Raw genomic sequence first — 18,782 nt, 5'->3', positions numbered from 1 at the left:
TGTAAAGGGGGAGGGGGACACTCGTGGCTTGTACATCGCCCCGTCGTCACGGCGCTATTCTGCGCAGCCACTTTGACAGGATGCCGGGAAGTGGCCACTCGCCCGCAGTAACACGAATTTTCAATTTCCTGCTCCCCGCTGGCGCGCACCCGCAAGTTTTCCTCTTGATGTCGCCACGTGGCAATGGTGCGTTTAAGTGCTGGCCATCGTGCAAGATTTTTGTTGTTGTTGTTCCTGCTCTCTTTAACGCGTCAGATACGCCTCAGTGTACTTACGGCCTGCTTTGCTCCCTTGATTTTATTCCTGACCACCCATGACTAGAGCTGCCCATGCATGACTAGAAATAATAAAATCGTGAAAGCTGCCAGTGAGGAAGGAGGATCGTTTACATGCTTGTCGGCGATAACGGTTTGGATGCACACCCATTGTCTCTAAGTTATTTCTTGCTTTTGCGGAGCGGAGCGGGTGCGGAGCGGATGCGCAGAGCTTCCAATGAAACTGAAGCCGCGCGCTAAGCTAAGCACTACCAAAGCGCTTGATCCACCTTTCAGCTTAACTCCCGCTTCAGCTTTAAACGCTATACGAGCGTACCTGATTCCTTCGGAATACTTACCTCAAGCTTTACGTAGCTTACCTGCTTGCATACGTGTGATCACTCCACATATTCTGCGCAATGGAACACGATTTTGATAACATGACTTCGTTGAACAATTGGAGGGTCTATGTCCGCATTGCACTTATTCAATCTTCTTGGTTGAAAAAAGTAGGTTTTTCATGGTGCTCCCACAAGAAATTTCTTTCTGAAATGAACAAACCCATCCCCCCTTCATTTACACTAGACTATCATGCAATTCTGATGTAACATTGGCTAAAATATTCCTGCTGCTTTTAGATACGGAAGCATAATCATGCAAACAGGCAGGTGGTCGAACGTGAGGGAGTCATGGGCTTTAAAAATCGGCTGGAATAACGCGGCCCCTACTGGCGCAAAACAGAAATGCTAATCGGAGATCAGCGGAACAGGCCTGTGACCTGAAGGGGTAGTGACTCGTCTTATGGCGCCAATTGTGATGATGATGATGATGATGATGATGTTGATAAGGCAGACGAAGGCACGGACCGAAAATAGTGCTTCGGTCGAGCAGCTGCAGCATGGAAGCGCAGCAGATACATCATTGCTTCGAGCATCAAGTGACAGTAGTTTCGGATTACCGAACGTGACATGCCATACGCACGTCCGCGCAGTTAGCAGACACGGCGCCTACGCAATACGTCTTTGTCAAGCACTCCTGCTTTGCGAATAGCAAAGAAAAAAAGCAAATGAGCGCACGTCAACGGCACATATTAAACCACCCCTTTAATGATAAGAAACTTACCCAGACAGGCAGCATTCGCGTGGGAACAGCACCAAGCCAAGTGAAGCCAGGACGACAGGCAACGTCCAGGTTTGAAAGACAAGCGCGAGACCTCTTTATTTGCTGTGACAAGCGTGTTTGCGCGCGTTCGAGAAACAGTGGTGGCGGTGCAGTTCCTAACTAGCGGATGAGCAGGAAGGAGGAGGGCCATGTAAACAAAACAAAAATAAAATAAACAGAAACCGCTTCCGAGAAGTTGTGCCCCCGTCGAGCATGCATCCAGGGAGAGTTCGAGCGAAAAGAGTAACGACAAAACGCCTCCCGCACTGCAGCATTCAAGCGGCGGGGAATAAAAGGAGAAACGAGCACGTGAAAGAAAAAAAATTGAAAGAGCAAAGAGGGAGGACGAATGCGAAGAGGATGTCCACGCTAGAAGAGCAAGCAAGTATTACAACACAAAGGCACGGGACGCACGTCCACCACCAGCACCAGCGTCACAAAACGAAGCCACTCGGGTAGAGGGGACGACTGGCGCCTGGACACACCTCCCCTTCCCACCCCCCACACCCCCTGCTGGCCACCGTCAGTTTGGTCGCTTTTTGCTTGTCGTCGTTATCGGGAGAAAGTTTTCGCCCCGCCGTCCTGTTTTCCTCTCGCCTTTGGTCCACTTCGATCACCCGCCAAAAGCGCGAGCGCTCGTATAATCGCCCTTTCCTGGTTCTGCCCTCTCTTCGGACCCCAGCAGTGGGCCTTGCTCGGTACCCCCCTCCCTTCCTCCGCCCTTCACTTTGTGGCCATCCAACAACAGTCACACGCACAAACATGCATGAGGAAGCCGAATGGTTTGAAGAATAAAAAAGGAGTCTCAAGAAGGAGATAAGCTTTAGAGCAAGCCCGAGGTGGTGGTGGCTGTTCTTCTTGGAGATGTCTCCTCCCTCTTTTCTCCTTTCCTTTTCTTCCAGCCTGGGAGAGCAGACGCAACAACGCGGGAAAAGGAGGGCAAAGTAAGCGAGGGAAGAGACCCGTCCATCCGTCCGTCTTCCCATCCAGAATCGGTGCATGCCTGCGCCAGATAGAGCGGGCGTCCAACGGTTCAGGTGCGAAACCGGAATGTTTCTCTTTTTTTTACAAGCCGAGTAATTAATCCAGAAAAGCGATTTTTAGTGCCGCAGGTTCTCCGACATTTTGCGATGTCGCAGCTTTATCAGATTTCTTAATCCAATCTTTTTTTCTCTCTTATGGAGCATTTCAATTAGCTCTCAATTAGCGCCTGTGTTGTCCTTTCACGTCCTTGTCTTCTGCCCTGTTTCCTTCACTTGTCTTCGCTTCAGTAGGTAACAGCGGTTTAGTTTATCTCTTCAGCACCCAGCCCTGCTCGCTTGCATCTTGCAAAATGGTCCCCCAGGAAGACCAGAAAAGTAAGCAGTCGCGGTTGCGCGAGTCCGCGCACTTCCGCTCCGGTGGCCCACTGCTTCTCGCGCGCACCCTTCAAAGCGCGTCGTCGTGCCGCCTCTCCGCTCTCCAGGGGAGCCGATGCAGCGGGGCCAAAAACGGCGCGTGTTTTTGTGTTCCCAGAAAGAGCGGCTCGTCGCTGCTGTGGATGCGGCGGAGCCCAGCGAGAGGGGAGAAGCAACGAGGCCGGAGCGCTACTCGCGAAGCCAGCGCGCGCTCGCACACTCTCCTCGACGCAGCAGAAACGTCGTGCTGCGCTCCTCCTCAGCTCCTGCATCCATTCCCAGACGGGACGCCGGCCGTCGCCGCGGAGAGCCCAGGCGTCGTGGTGTCGCGCCCGGCCCGCTTTGGAGCTTCGACCCGTCCTCGCCGTCGTCGTCACTGAGTCGTCAGGCGACGACGCCCGGGCCGCCTGACGAGACATATCGCATTTGCATGCCTGCCCGTCGCGCTTCAACGCCGCCGCTTCGGGCCGGCTTTTGCCGATGACAGCAGCAGCAGTGCCGAGGCGACGATGTCGTTCGTGCACCGTCGACTGACTGACAGCCGTGCCAGATGCTCGGCCGTGCGCCGGCTCCCTCCTACAATACCTTCGCGGCGCAGCGCCGACACTTCGCGCGCGGCCCGATAGTGGCTGCGGTTTTTCTGCCGCTTCCTCCCAGCTGAGGAACGCAGTTCGCCAGCCCCTGAAAGGAGGAGGAACCGACAAACGAGAGCAGCGCAGTCACACTCGAGGACTACAGCGAGGACACCGAGGATACCGCTTTGTCATTGCCCTTGTGTTTGTTGCCATCGTTCGAGCACCGAAATTGGTCCCGTGTCAGTGCGGAAAAATAACAATCTGTCATCGCCCTTTTCATAGCGCTCCTTGTCGGCGCGAAACTGGACCGGTTTTTCATCCCAGCCGGCGGCTCCCCACTGTCCGGGAGAAAAAGGAAGCGGATCGGGAGGAGACGCGCAGGCAGCGCGAAGTAGGAGAAAAAGCGCAAAACCGCAACAGCAGAGCGGGGCCCGGCGACCACCATACATCAAGCGAATTTTCGACTGGCGTCCAGTGCGGCGACGAGGCGGCGGATACTTGCAAGAAGCAGCGCCGAGGAGGCCAGCGAACCGGCGCGCGCGCGGAAGTAAGCCAAGCAAGCTCGGAAGGAAGCGAGGAGGGAGGGGGGGCAGCTGCGCTGCTCCGGCGCCGGACAGCGGCGGCGGTGGCGGCGCTGGTGGTGAAGCCGCCGCCGCGCCGCTTGTTGTCGGGGCGGGGAGAGCGCGCGCCGACAGCGAGGCGCGGCACATCGGCGTCGCGGCGTCGGGCGTGCGCCGGCGCTGGCGGTGTGCGCGCCGGCGGCTGACGGCGGCGCTCACCACGGCGACGACGCGCCAGGAGTCGCGGCCGCTGGCGCGAGCGCCGGCGGACATGCTTGGCCTTGGCACCGGGGGCTCCTTCGTCGTGCGGACCGGCTTGTACGTGCTGCTGCTGATGCTCTGCCTGATCCAGTGGCCTTCCGCTGTGAGAGGTGAGTTCAGCTGAGGGGGGAAACTTGCGCGTCCGCCGAAGCCGTTTGAATGAGAGGGGCGCGCTGGTCACGTTTTCGTGACCGGCGACTGAACCCGTGCGCGGAGCGGGCTGAACACGGCTTCTTATTCTTCGCTTCGATTTCTCTTGCGTGAAATTCGAAGTCAAACACGCCGATCCGGATTTTTGTCTCGCATGCGAATGATCGATTTCTCGAGGACTTGGACTGCTGCAAAGCCGAAAGCAAGATGACTCATCTGAGCAGCTGCGAGGCATTATCAACGCTTCGTTCTGTGGTCGCGTGTGCATCGCAGGAATTAAATTGATATCTGCAACAAGCAGAACAGCCTAGTTGGACGCACATTTGTTGACACGAGGCTTGTAAGAGGCAATTAGCAGCTGTTAGTAGTAGTTAGAAAAGTTGCTCTGCTAATTACGAGTCTCATGGACGCATCTTTTTGTTTTTTGGCGTTCCTATATCAGTGGTGTAGTGGCGTGCGGTTATATGACTTCATCGGGGTCGGAATGTCAGTACGCTAGTATTTCTTTCTTGTTTCTTCGTACAGATAGTATGACGTCGCACTAATCTCTGGAAGCCAAGCCACGTGGTACGTGGGTGTCTTCGCTCCCAATTGTGAGAAAGGAGTATTGTTTATCTTTTTTTTTTTGCGATCTTGGCTGGTTAAGGCTGTCGGGGATTCACTAACTAATAATGCAAGTTGTCTTTTATACAGAAGAAGCAGCTTATTGAGCACAACGTCATTCATCAAGTCTTTCAGTCGTGCCGTTTAGCCTGAGCACAACGTAATCATTTGGCGGAAACGTGGTTGCTGTGGCTCCGGGGATCATAAACTCAAGAGACGAAATTTTGGGAATTTTCAGGTTTTCCTGCTAGGAATCATCCCGAGAAATTGGGCAAAGTACAAGTTTACCTCTAGTTTCTACTGTTCAGAATTCATGAGTTCGCACAAGCTTGTGGACGAAACTGATTATGCACGAGATTGTGTCATGCGTGCCTCCTACGGGGCTACTCTACTCAATCATTACAGACATGCCCAGCATAACACAGTCTTTGTCGCGACGGCTCACGTCGGTATAACCTCTCGTCAAACGACCCGAGTGGTCTGGGGCGTGACTGAGAGTGCACGCATTTCTATGTGCTTTTTTTTTTTTTGTTATTGAAGTACCGTGACATCGATTTTCAGGTTGCAGCTGAAGAAACCAACGATTTTATCATGCGTTCTGTACAGTTAAGACGGAAAATAAAATTCAGAAAGCAGAATGCAACAACAAGTACTACATACGCGCACTATTATTTTGTGTCGGAACACCCCTATGTAACTCATGAGAAACGCTGAAAGCTCCAGTCGCTAAACCTTTTATGCGGTTCAGGAATGTGGCCCTGATTCAGACCGTCGAGTGTAAATGCCGAGATTGCTATAAATCAGTTTGTGCTGCTCAAAGTAACCACAGAAGCATGAGCGCGCCCTTGAATTCGGGGGATAGAGCCGCCCGTAACACTACCGTGGTCAGCACTATGGACCTCAACTGTTTTACGTGTTTTCCGAGGGCCTACAGTAGTTAGACGCTGAGCGGCAACCAATCAATGGTGACGCTAACTGACTAAGCCTCTCAAACGTGATTTAGCTGGCACCATTCTGCTGAGTTAACCCCTCTATACAGTGGAACCCTTTTATGACCAACTGCAAGACGTGCGAAGATTTGTTCAGCATAACCGATAGCTGCATAGAGCTAAATCAGCATACAGGAGATTTTGTTAGCTGAGATGGATGTCCAGGCTTGTTAGAGTTCATGGTTTGTTTCCCACAGGGATTTGTCGTCGCCTTGAGCTTAAACTAAACCAGGTTGCACAGCTTAACATTTGACACCGCAATGTATGAAAACATAAAACTGCTCTCAACTGCTTCGTTTTGAAACTCTAAACTGACGGCCACACCAGTTGCTTAGATGCAGTAATGAATTATTTCAAGAACTTATACTTGCCGCTAACAAGGAAATGAAAAAAAAGAACAGTTTCGTTAATAGTTTCTGGCCGTCAATAAATAAGAAAAGTTTTTTTTTTCTTAGCTAGTACTTAATACTCTTAGTTTCTCAGCCTTCAGCAGTCAGGTGACGCCCATTTTCTGCGTTACTGTGGGCGTGATGGTCACGTGACTTGAGCATTAAAGCAGTACGAGACCAAGTCGCTGTTGACGAAGGCTGTGATGAAAGTCAAGCAGATTATCATCCTTGCTCAAAGAGGCGAGGGCCCTGTACACGCTGTTTCCGATCGATCAGCCAGGCTGGACGAACGAGAGGAGGTCACTTTTGGGAAAAGGACGTGCATGTCCAGAGCTCGACTTATCTAACGTGCAGTTAGGTATTTTACTATATCACTCATAATTTACAATGCTAAGTCTCATACAGTTCTGGGTTTTAAGCATTGTGCGTTATTCCTTTTATCCGGGATTTTGTTATAACCGAGTCGCACTCTATACTACACCGGTGACGCGCGGTGCTGTGCAGAGGACGGTGTTCCACAACGGTTTGACTTCAATCCTGCGCTTAAGCAAAGCTACCTAGACTCAGATTTTGGAAGCTTATTTATACGCCATTTCGTTACACGACTCCGTCTATTTGTGTACATCCAAATAGAAATCGCGTACCATTCAGCCGTATATTTACTTCGTTTCCTGCCAAATAGAAGCGAAGACCTTAGTTTAGCAAGCGCAGCCGTCAGTAGCAGCTTTGACTTAGCTCGAAACATCGACCTGATGTCGTCGTTTATCATGAACCCTTCGTCAGTGCTATTCTTTTTGGCCTGTGATGTGATCTGATATAGTACTCCAGACAGCCTACTTTGTACAGATTGGACTTTCTAAACTCCTCTTGAAGCAACACCGCACGGAGTGTGTAGCAGTAATGCAACTGGACGGTCCTTGTAGCATTCGCTTCAGTTCCGTTCGTACGCAAATTATCGGATAAAGAGTGAATGGAAGGCAAAACGGGCCTGTAGTGGAGTAGCTGGCTTGCCGTTCAAGGCGTCCTTTGCGGAGTAGAAAGCTTTAGTAATAATTCTACTAATGATAATTTGCCCAATCAAGCTTTGACCCTCTGGTCTAGTAAAAATAACTCAAAACTTCACCGCCAGAAATTGATTAAATACTCTCATTCGAAAGCCATGATCAATTATGCAAGGTCGGGTGCTTGAACAAGGTGTTTCCGCACGCACGCACGTACTCCACTAGGTTAGGTTTATGGGGAACACTAGGTTAGGTTTATGGGGATTTAACGTCCCAAAGCGGCTCAAGCTATGGGGGACGCCGTAGTGAAGGGCTCCGGAAATTTCGACCACCCGGGGTTCTTTAACATGCACTGACATCGCACAGTACACGGGCCTCTAGAAATTTGCCTCCATCAAAATTCGACCGCCGCGGCCAGGATCGAACCCGCGACTTTCGGGTCAGCAGCCCAGCTCCATAATCACTGAGCCATCGCGGCGGCCGAACACAAGGGGTGTGCTTCCCACTTCTAATAGAGCGCCCGGCATTTGGCTGAGGAGAGAGCGCGCATGCGCAGAGGAGGCCCCCCCAGACAGTGGCGTCGACCGGTTCTGGTGACGTCGCTTAGGTGGCATCGCAGGTGATGGGCGGGTCAATCCGTGAAGCCGGATCCGACGTCGGGACAGTCGGTCAACGCAAACGGCTGGGAGGCCTCCTTTAAAGGGCCGCTACGTTCTTGAATTGTATCCGACTACAGTTTTCGGGTTGAAGCATATCAGGCCCAACTTTCATACACATTTCAGCAACTGCGCTCGGCGGCTGATCCGAAATACGGGGGTTCGATCCCCGGCCGCGGCGGTCGAATTTCGATGGAAGCGAAGTTCTAGAGGCCCGTATACTGTGCGATGTCAGTGCACGTTAAAGATCCCCAGGTGGTCGAAATTTCCGGAGCCCTTTTCTACGGCCGCTTTAGGAGATTATTACCCCATAAACCAGTGTGGCGAAAAACGCTTGCTGTGGACTTGCCCGGCTGCAGCTTCTGTGAGACGACGCTTCCTAAGAAAGCTAGGCCTGCGATGGGACGTTGCAGGCGGCTATCGCAAGTGGACTCATGATAATCGCTTTATCGCGAACTTTTGCCGCTTTTTAAGCGAGGCTTGTTTACACTCGTTTTGATAACTTTCTTTCCCTTTTTCATTATGCCTAATGGCAAACAGCTCTAATAAAAAAAAAATGAACCAAACTATTCCAGTAACTATGGCGTCGTCTGTTGGCCGCCACTAGTGAATGCCGCCTAACTCAGCGAGGATATCTTAACTTGTAATTTTGAGAAAACTATAGATCCCGAGAAATTCTTCACGGACATGGTGGTTATCATGGCCGACTCTTCGGCCTCGCTGCAAAATCTGACTTGTTAAATACTTACTACGCTCACATTACCTATTTCCGACGGCCATAATAAATCAATGGAATATACCAAAATTTGAAATTCCCGCGGTGGTATTGAGTGCCGAGCGCCACGCTGCACGTGGTGGCAGTCGTGCGTACTACAAGTATTGTACTTGTGCATATATTTCCTGTGCTTGTCTCGGAAAGCAGCTGGGCTGCTTGGATTGACACTGACGCAGTTAGCGAAGACAGACTAGAAAGGTTAAGGTAGATTGTTCTTAAACGTTCTTGTCTGTCTTCGCTTGTTATGTGCGTGTAAATGCAAGCAGTTCCAACTAGCCCGATTCCTAGCACTTCTCAACTTTATGCTACTCAGGTGTCGAAATAGAATGTGAAAAGAAAGGAATAACACCGAGCAAAAGGTTGTTAAAAGATGTAATTGACGTATGAATATGATCACATGTGAATCTACTACCCGACCAGACGAGATTTCATCAAACCTTAGATTTCAAGTTTCGAAATCCAACCGCTACAGAGCAACCGCCTCTCGAATCTGCAAAGCCTGTCTCGTTGTTCTATACTGGTCGTCTGTTTCTCTCCAGAATAATAGTTAGGGGACGTAAGATGAAAGCTTGCGCGGCAGCTTTCATGACGTCAATTCGTATAGCCCCAACAAGCTGGCAAGAGACAGCTTGTCATCGCGAAATGGCGAGCAAGCAAGAAAGGTACAAGAGGAAAATGGATCACTCATTTTGAATCCGCGGTGTTCGGCAGCGGACCTGCGAAATATACGACGAGGAATATTAAACGTAACACATTCAAGCGCTAGTTGCTGTGAAGGAAACATTGCAAAAACTGCGTGGAATATATATATATATATATATATATATATATATATATATATATATATATATATATATATATATATATATATATATATAGTGTAAGGAACTTACTGAAAAAAAAAACATACTGAGACAGGAGACGCGGAATGTGCTCATTATTCCGCTCTGCGCGTTAGTCTTGTTAGCTACAGTCTAACCTCGCTATAACGAAATAATAGATATAACGAAGGGATAACGATTCCCCTTGGAAGCTCGGTCAGCGTGGGCTATAACGAAGATACGGCTATTACGAAGCAATCTCCGGGCCCCTTCAACTTCGGAAATAATGTAGGGGCCATATGAGACCCCTGCGTTAATCTCATAAAGCTATCCTATCCGAAACAGATGTAGACGGGAGCTCATTTCTGCGCCTTAGCGGTCGAAACATTACGTCACGTTTCCCAAGTTCAGAACTAGGGAAGTATAATCGCCGAACAATTCTTCCCACTTGCCAGAATGTTCTATAAGAAGCTCCTTCAAAAAGCAGTTGCCATTTTGTGTTTCACTTTAAGCAGGAGTGAAAGTTAAAACCATGGAGAGGCAAAAAAAAAAAAAGAATACTGCATATCTTTGAATCTTGGAGTGGTCCGAAATGGCACATCGTTTGGTATTGAGGATTTGGTCGAGAAATAGAAAAGCGGTCTTTTCAGAGAAAGTTCCCGCACGTGAGATGTTCCCGCCCATAGAACAACTAAATGTTTTCGGATGGGAACATGTTGACAGCATTCTCTCTGGTCGGAAGGCGAACTAAAGATAAAGGAAAACAATCCAACTAAAATCTTTCCAAGACCAAACCTGATAGAAAAGAAACTGCTGCCGCCAGTGAGGTTTGAACTCATGACCCCTGGTTTACGAGGCCAGTGTTCTACCACTGAGCTTTTATTTTTTATTCAACATGGTATTTATTACAGTGATGTTATGTTCTATGTACATGAACTATATACAAGCCATTATAAAAACAGTGGTAATCAATACATATTCAAAAGACATACACTAGAAAAGGGGCAATGCAGAGCACATCACTAATAGTGAGTGCCACTCCGGTTCGTACTCAGTCTGGGCATACACGTCTCTTAAATTAACAACCATTCGACTGAAGTGATCCTTTGTAGACACAACAGGTTCACAGTGTCTGTCCATCATGCGGGTTTACCAGAGGCTGTGCAGTCCAATCAGAAGGAACATGTCCAGGGGTTCATCAACAAATGGCAGCGCAGTGAGATAGCGAACAGAATGTGGAGTCAGATGAATTCTTTTTTTAAATGTGCGTTGCAGGATATCCCAGAAGAGTACTGTATCTTTGCAACTGATGAAACAATGCTCAATTGTTTCTGGTTCACCACTGAGCTATAGCGGCGCTGGAAATGATCGCTCTTCAGGCGAGCTTTGGTCAGATACTTTTCCCTCCTCCCCTAAAGCGTGCGTTCTGCTGTACAATGTGGTCGGGTTGGTTTTCGGGACATTTATTTTTTTCACAGCGAGGGCGGTTTATGGGACACCTTCCGCCACTGAAGGCGCGTAGCGTAACCTTGTTCCACGACCACACGCCCAATCGGTGCACGTGCCTCGCACTACCTTCGTCGTCTTCGGGTGAGGTGTGCCCCGAGCACGAAACCCGAACCTAGCGCTCTGCGCATGCTTTCTCCACATCGGTGGGGACGCAGGGGTCGTAGACGTCCCCAAATGCTTTCAAACGCCTTTAAGACTCTGCGCGCAAGTAGGAGGTGACAGGCCGGGCAAACATGCGACGAGTTGCACACAGGAAGCACGCGCTCGTGACGCTGCTCGAAAACATCCGCAAGTCTGTGTGCACGTGACTCATGGACAAAAAATACAAAATGGCCAAACCGCGCTGGTGAGGCTTCGCACTTGATTCACAGCAAATCTCGACGAACGATCATCCTCGCTTTCCCGAAGCCTGGCAGAGTGCAGGTCTTCGTGTGAGTTATAAACAGTCAAAAGGAAAGGTACGGCACCAGTCGTACGAGCGCTTTTCAATGCGGTGACTCCCATTAAACAGGCTATTCTTGAAATGCATACGTGCACATATAACTGGGTATGTCCTGTACCAAAGATACTAAACGCCGTATAAAGACGACCCTGATTGTGGCAAACGTAAATTGTAAATTGTGGTGTTTAACGCCGGAAGTGACGCATAGATTATGAGAGACGCCGTACAGGGGAGAGGGGGCGGGCTTCGGATTAATTTAGACCACCTGGGGTTCTTCAACATGCTCTGACATCGTACAGCACACGGGCGGTGTTGTACCTCCATCGAAACTCGACCGCTGCCGCCGGGGTTGAACTCGGGTACTCCGGCTCGGTAGCCGTACGGCCAAACCACTGAACCACCGAGGCAGGAGGCAATTTAAGAAACTATGGGAATCGGTCTAACTATCAAGTTGGTCAATAAAAATCAAAATTCCTATAAATGTTCCATTTAGGTGCTAGATTGTAATCGGCATTTGTAGCTGCCCGTTAAAAATAGCCTTGTCTGTTTTAAGCCGTACGGTCGGGGTGCTTACGCAGCCTCACTCGGAGGCGTACATGCCATGCGGTGTGTCTCTCTCTGTCCACAATTTGCTGTTGCACAGTTCCTAGTATAATCGCGTTTTCGAAAACTGATAATATGGCCATCATTGCTAACGACCAGATATAAATCTCCGATTACTATCTGGCTTCTAACTGTAAGAGTTATAAGTTATACGATCAATTGGTACTAATTAGCACGATTCACATGGTTTCCTAGCCGCCTCGGTAGCTCAGTGGTTATGGCGCTCGGCTGCTGGTCAGAAAGACGTGCGTTCGGTCCCGGCCGCAGCGGCGGAATTTCGATGGTGGCGAAATTCTAGAGGCCCATGGGCTGTGCGATGTCAGTGCACGCTAAAGAACCTTAGGTGGTCGAAATTTCCGGAGCTCTTCACTACAGCGTCCCTCATAGCCTGAGTCGCCTTGGGACGTTAAACCCACATAAGCCAAGCCAGTCACATGGTTTCCGGCTATCGTTATCACTGGCACTAAACTATACGAAAAACTCTTTATACCTCAAAAAAGTTACGGTGGGCAGTTAAAGTCCTTACGTGCTGTGAATGCGAAAGCATTCTGTGACCTAAAGGCCTTTAGGGTAAAGACCTTTATGGTAAAAGCTTTTGACTAGGAGTCCTTTATCATTGCCATTGTCATTAACGACCCTCATCGTTATTTAGTAACATCCTTTATCTTTCCAAAACTGCCTCTATCACTAACTACTAATGTCTCATCTAATGTCCTTGCTGCGTTGCCTATATCACCGATTACTATATTATGGTCTAATGCTCACATTATGCAAGACCACTGTGACGTCATTTGGGTTCTCGTACCACTGCTGCTGGATGGCAACGCCAGGTTATGTTGCCGATGACCCCTTCAATGCTTTCGCATTAAAAAACCCACTTTTAAATATAACTGCATTCGCTGAAACACTCGGTATATATCAGCCACGAAGGTGCAGTAATATCCGAAATTGGCCACTCCTTTCGCTTTGTTAATATTGGACCTTCTGTTAGGTTGGATACTGAGTCTTGTCAGACATACGGGCCAGAAAAGCAAGCCCGTCCCGTTACCGGGCTGCTAGCACTTTGCTTCGAAGTGATGCTTCGTTGGTGATGCTTCGAAAGAAGCGTGAGAGAGCCCCATATGGTTCGGAAGGTACCTTCCCTACTTTATTAAGGTGCGAATTACGCCAAAGGCTTTCTCTTTCCGTGAGGGACATTAATAGAGGACTTTGGCCCTTCTTGGGGAGCGCTGACGGTCGCCGTTCTGTTAAAACTTATGGCTGCTTGGCAACCGGTCTAAACTCTTCGTTCAAACCTGCGTGTGATCACAGCCTCACCTCGGGAGCGTGGCGCGGCGCTGACGCTGCGCCTTATTTTTACCGAGTGAAATGAATCACTGAAAGAAAAGACATGCATTTCTCGAAGGCTTGATACTCAATGTGTCTCTGAATTCATTTGGCTGTATACTCGACTGTTTAAGCCGCAGCTGCGTATTGACTAGCCTGCTCCCTTTCCCTCGAATAAATCTAGTTTCTCTCTCTCTCTCTCTGTCTGGCTGTGTCACGTGGAAAGCGCTTAATTCTCCGTTGGCATAAATATCCGCGCCTCCAAAGCCCTTTCCAGGCGCCCTTCTTCAATCGCTAACGAACGCTGACAGCCACTCACACGTTGCAACCCGTTCGTACAGTTCATTCCTTTGAGGAATTACTCCTATTGTAGAAGAGCCGACTGCACTGAGAAGGCAAACTAAAAACGAAGTTTTTTTTTGTTTGTTTTTACAAGCTGCCCCCCCCCCCCCCCCTCCCCCGACCCCCCTCAAGCAGTCGCGACGCGTCAGGTTTTCAGTGTTCTCGTTTGCGCGCTTTTCTATATTCTCTCTCTCTCTCTCTCTCTCTCTCTCTATGTAGTGGGAGGACGGAGGGAGGGGGTAAGAAGTAGTACGAGGTCGTTAATCCCTCCGCGCGTTTCAGCAGTCGATGTTGCCTTCCCCCTGCACGGCGCAAACAAGTCATGCGACGGACAATAAACATTTCACGGGGGCGGCTCGCCACCGAGCATGAATCAAAGCGCGCACTGGCGAGCAAACTTGTCACACTCTCGAGACCGGGCCGGCTGTTCGCTCGTTTTTCTTCGCGTTCTAATCACGAGTAGTCGGCAGTTTGACTCGCTCTGAGACGCCGCACTGTTTATAAACTATTCATCGATGCGTGGCGTTTCGACCGTTCAGCACTGAGCATCGGCGCTTTCATTTTATTTTACGAGAATTCTCATCGTGGCCGTCATTTCGTTCAATAATACATCTACGGAAGCCCTGTAATCTTTAGCGGATGTATTTTCTTATTTTTTTTTAAAGCGTCAGCTGTTTCTGTCTGCTTCAGATGCAAGAGAAAACTAGCGAAAAATTTGTTTCGAGTCGTTGCGGCCGACGAGGTTCCAAGTATTAAAATTTTTCGCCGCGACGAGCCGCTCAATCGCTCGATTCGCTTGCATGTGAACCGGCCTTTAGAGCCAGACACTATGAAAATCCCGTGGTTGACATCCGCACACAATGATGTCATCACATAGCACGGTCACATATTGATCTAATTGATGCGTCTAGTGACCGATTGTAATGTGGCTCAACAATCAAATGAATTAATAAACAGATTCACAACAGCGCTACGGAACGAGGACAGAAGGAACACGAAAAACACAGGACTCAGCGCCCGTCCTGTGTTTTTCGTGTTCCTTCTGTCCTCGTTCCGTAGTGCTGTTGTGAATCTGTTTATTAAGCATGAACCAACTAGCCCACACCAGAATCTTCTTAGAATCAAATGAACCCGTTCTTCTACATCCACCTTACACAAAAGCTACTGCTGCCACTTACCGCATACCGCGAGCCACCACTGCGCATGCGCAGATCGCCCCGAGGCGCGTCAGGTGGCGCCACGTTCCCGTCAACAGCGCGCGCGCCTGCCGCGTCGGCTCCGATCAGCCCTTGCGCAATGGCGGGGCGCGGTAAGCGACAGCGGTACGCGCTATGCTGAAACTATCTTGCGGGAATGCCTCTTCTACTCTCGCTGATTTTTTTTTTTTCTATTTCACTTTACTTTCTACTTACCTCTTGCCTGTTCTCCAACCACTGTAACCGACCAGTGCCACAGACGGACTCTTCGTCGTGTGCGCAAAGCAAAGACTCGTGGTCATTACGTTTCACGTGTCGGCGAGCGTTGTTGTCAGCGTGCCAGATAAAACAGCGAAGTGGCAAGCGTGGGCTCAGAGCTACAGGACGCGTGCTCTCATGGCACGAACAACAGCGGCCTCACTTGTGCTCTGATGCGCGTGGCTAGTTCACTGTATAATAATTTTTGTTACTCTTGGAGAAGAAGGTCGAAGCAATACTAAGAGCGTGCTAGGCGCGGGAAGTGGTAACACTATCTCAGGGCTCTAAGAAAAAGCAAGGACGTTAACGAAGTGGGTGCGGACTTACTCCGTCATAGTTCAGAACTTCCATTTGGTTCCAATGCCTATAGTGATGAGGCACTGAAGAAACAAATACCAAACACACGGCGCGAATGTGTCCAGTTCAGCTTCCTGCCGCTCGTGCTACCTGGCATGGCGTCGCAACAGCCGTCGTCTAGCCACTGAAGCAGCGAATGCGACGAATGCGTGCGCAACAGCCTGTACTCCTAATGCTCCTCACTAACGTCTTTGACCATGCAGCAGTTGCAAGTGTTGCGTCATCCCGGCTTCCATTACATCCTGCGCACCTCTTTTCACCTAATCTGACCTCTCCTCCTTTCATCAATGCGGCTTACCTGGGCGCAGTAGTTCAACCAATCAGATGCGTCTAGTAGTCAAGTGATCTGCGAGGAGTGCGTTCGGACCGGCCCAGTTCTCCCCATGAACCTCTTATCGCCTGGTCTAACCTCCTCCTCCTGCTTCTTCGAGGCGTTTTCACTGTCTCCGTGCACTCCTTCTTTACCCTTTCTTCTTCATACTCTTACAGGTGACGCCAACACCGCTAAAGCAACGGAACGGGCTCGTAACAGCTGCGCTGTAAAGTATAATTTACTGGAGCGCCCAGATCCAACAAGGGGGGCAAGCTTCGTAACAGTATATATTTATTTATTTATTTATTTATTTATTTAGTAAGGAACCCACAGCGCCGTGGCATTACAGTGGGGGGGGGGGGGGGGGCAATGTACAAAAGAGAAGCACACATGACACCTCCGCTCGCAGGCAGAGTTACAAGCATAAAGCGTTCGCCATGTAGCGGCGACGCACGTCGAATCGTCCCTGGCAGCAGCAGACGAACTTGCGTTCCTTGATCCGTCGGCGCATATCCCAGACGAAAAGGGTGAACTCGTAGGCGATGAACACGAAACGGCGCAACCGCAACATTCCTTCAAAGCTGAGACGCCATGTCTCTGCAAAAGCAACAGGACAAACGTGAGCGGCAGTGCTTCAGCCATGCCGGTTCCACGCCCCCCTTTAAGCTATAACTTTAAGCTATAAGTATAGTTTAAAGTTCATTTCTGGTTTGAAGCTTATCTGAAGGCCTGTGATTTCATACTGCACATTGGTAATCCGGTATACATCTTTTCGGATAGGTCTCCGCTATGCTGAAATTAGTAATCGAGAGGGCATTTTGCACTCAGGTGCAAAAACAAAAATACTATGGACAGAGGAATATCCTTTGAGTTCCTCGAAGTGGGGCATGTGAGGAGACTCCTGCGTAATTACTCCCATCGTCGACTCCCGCTCATGGAATGGGGATGCCACCACATTCCTTTCATTTAGCTCGGCATTTTGCTTAACGCTGGAATTTGTGGTTAAATGTCTTTCTGTTACTTCATGAAATGCGCAGCCTTCCTAACCGTTACTCGACAAATAAAATTATTGCCGGGGTTCGTGGCCCACAAAAAAGAGTAGGTAGGCATTCCGCCTATATCACAAAATATGACGCCCTCGGGGAAGTTCGCGAAAATTCTCCCGTTACTCTGGCTGAAAACAACGCACGTAGGTGATGCAGGTACGATCCGCGAGTGGCAGGTCCGTGCTTTACAGCTGCTGCCATCTGTCGCTTATACATTTCACCAATATGTTGTGCATACGTACTGGAAAAAAAAAACAAAGAAAAACGATTGCTTGTGAGGAAAGGGCGAAGTAACTGTCACACTTCTAGTGGACACCTCAACCGCGCCGTGAAGGAAGGGATGAGAAGAAAGTGAACGAAGGGAAGAGCTGCCATTGTGGAGGTGTGCAGGGAACCACCTGCAGGGAACCTGTTGATTTGTTTTCAACCAGTGGAGCTCGGGAGAGGGCAGAGGAGGAGAGGCGCGCATGCGCGGAGTGACCATGTAAAAATGACAGGTCACGATGACGTAAGCCAGCACCGGATTTGCTACGCTACGATGGAGAAGCGGTTTCTGGAGAGGAACAAAAAAAGCTAAAAGGAGCAAGTAGGCACTTGGCCTCAGTAGCGAAAAAAAGAGGAGAAAACCGCTGCAAAAGCGAAGATGAAGAATGCAGAGACAAGTATGGGAAGCTCCAATATATGTCACTGTGACTTCCTAGTAGCGCGCGACGAAACAGTTAAAATCACTCTTTTTTTATACCTCTATGTGTACCCCCATGAGTGGCGAAAATTCCCATTTCTCAGGATTGCCAGCCAGATCAGAGCAGACTGTGTTGCTACGCGGGTCGCACTATAAAAAAAAATAACGTCCATGACGCAGTGACCAATTCACTTTAGCTAGGAGTTTGCCCAAAGGAAAAAAATGTGTTGGTTTCCACTCCTGTGTCCGCTTCCTTCGAAGCTGTCAGAGCCGTCATCGATCGTTCATGGCACGCACTGAGCACGAGTGCTGTCGGCACGGTCTTCGTTTCGAGCGTCGCAAAAATTAGCGCTGCTGTCGCGACTCTTCGGGCGTGCATAACAAGAGCAAAGTTTCGTTTTGCCGTTCGCGACATGACGCGCGGACGCGTTGAAATGCAGACGCGCGCGTGAGTTTGGGGGACGTGTTCTGTCAAAAGCAGTCCGATGGAGGTATGGTGAGCTTAAGAAAATCTATAAAGTGTAGTCAAGAGACGGGCAACGCGAGTGCACGACTTGTCTGCGGCTTGCCGGCGCGCTTCGTTTAAATGCTTACCTCTATAAAATGTTTATAAAAAGGCCTTTCCTGATAAGTCTTGTGCGCATCTGCGACGTAATTTGAGACCTTCCAGCGCTTTTTTTTTTATGACTGCCAGTGGCGGCGAGGTGGGCCTAATTGCGTAGGTGTGGCTTCTACTCATCGCGCCAAAAAAGGCTTTCCATGTCAACCTGCATCGGGAAAGGGAAAAGCTCATGAACTCTTGAGATATTGCAGAGTAATAAGCTGTTTTGTTTCCCTGCATAGCCGAAAGGTGGAGACGCCTGCTAAAGTTTTGGAAAAAGGCAGTGATTGAAGAGCGCACGCATATGCCTGGGGCACCTGCGTGAAAACACGCTCCTGTGTCGCACATGTTGTTTATCCATTTTCCTTTCATAACCCCTACCAAGCTCCAACAGTGGAGAACTGCATGAGCGAAGATTTAATTTTACTGAATAAATTTATGTAGCTTTGAAAATTCATTGCGAAACACTTCAAGACTTCGCACACAACGACACAGAAGGGCACACAGCGCTGTGT

At 49.5% G+C, this 18,782-nt stretch overlaps 1 pseudogene across 1 annotated transcript in view; it reads left to right on the top strand.

Annotated features, from left to right (window-relative positions):
• The first annotated feature begins 2,969 nt into the window (after positions 1 to 2,969).
• LOC149342020 (uncharacterized) overlaps positions 2,970 to 18,782 on the top strand; it is a 32,469-nt pseudogene continuing 16,656 nt past the window's right edge. The window contains exon 1 of the transcript XR_016282996.1: positions 2,970 to 4,318. The product of XR_016282996.1 is annotated as an uncharacterized LOC149342020 (transcript). The remainder of the gene's footprint in view (positions 4,319 to 18,782) is intronic.

Source organism: Amblyomma mixtum, chromosome 5 (assembly GCF_055824585.1).
Source record: "Amblyomma mixtum isolate Tamu chromosome 5, ASM5582458v1, whole genome shotgun sequence".
Taxonomy (NCBI): domain Eukaryota; kingdom Metazoa; phylum Arthropoda; class Arachnida; order Ixodida; family Ixodidae; genus Amblyomma; species Amblyomma mixtum.
Note: the sequence above shows the minus strand (reverse complement) of the source record. Positions and strands in the feature narration are given on the sequence as shown.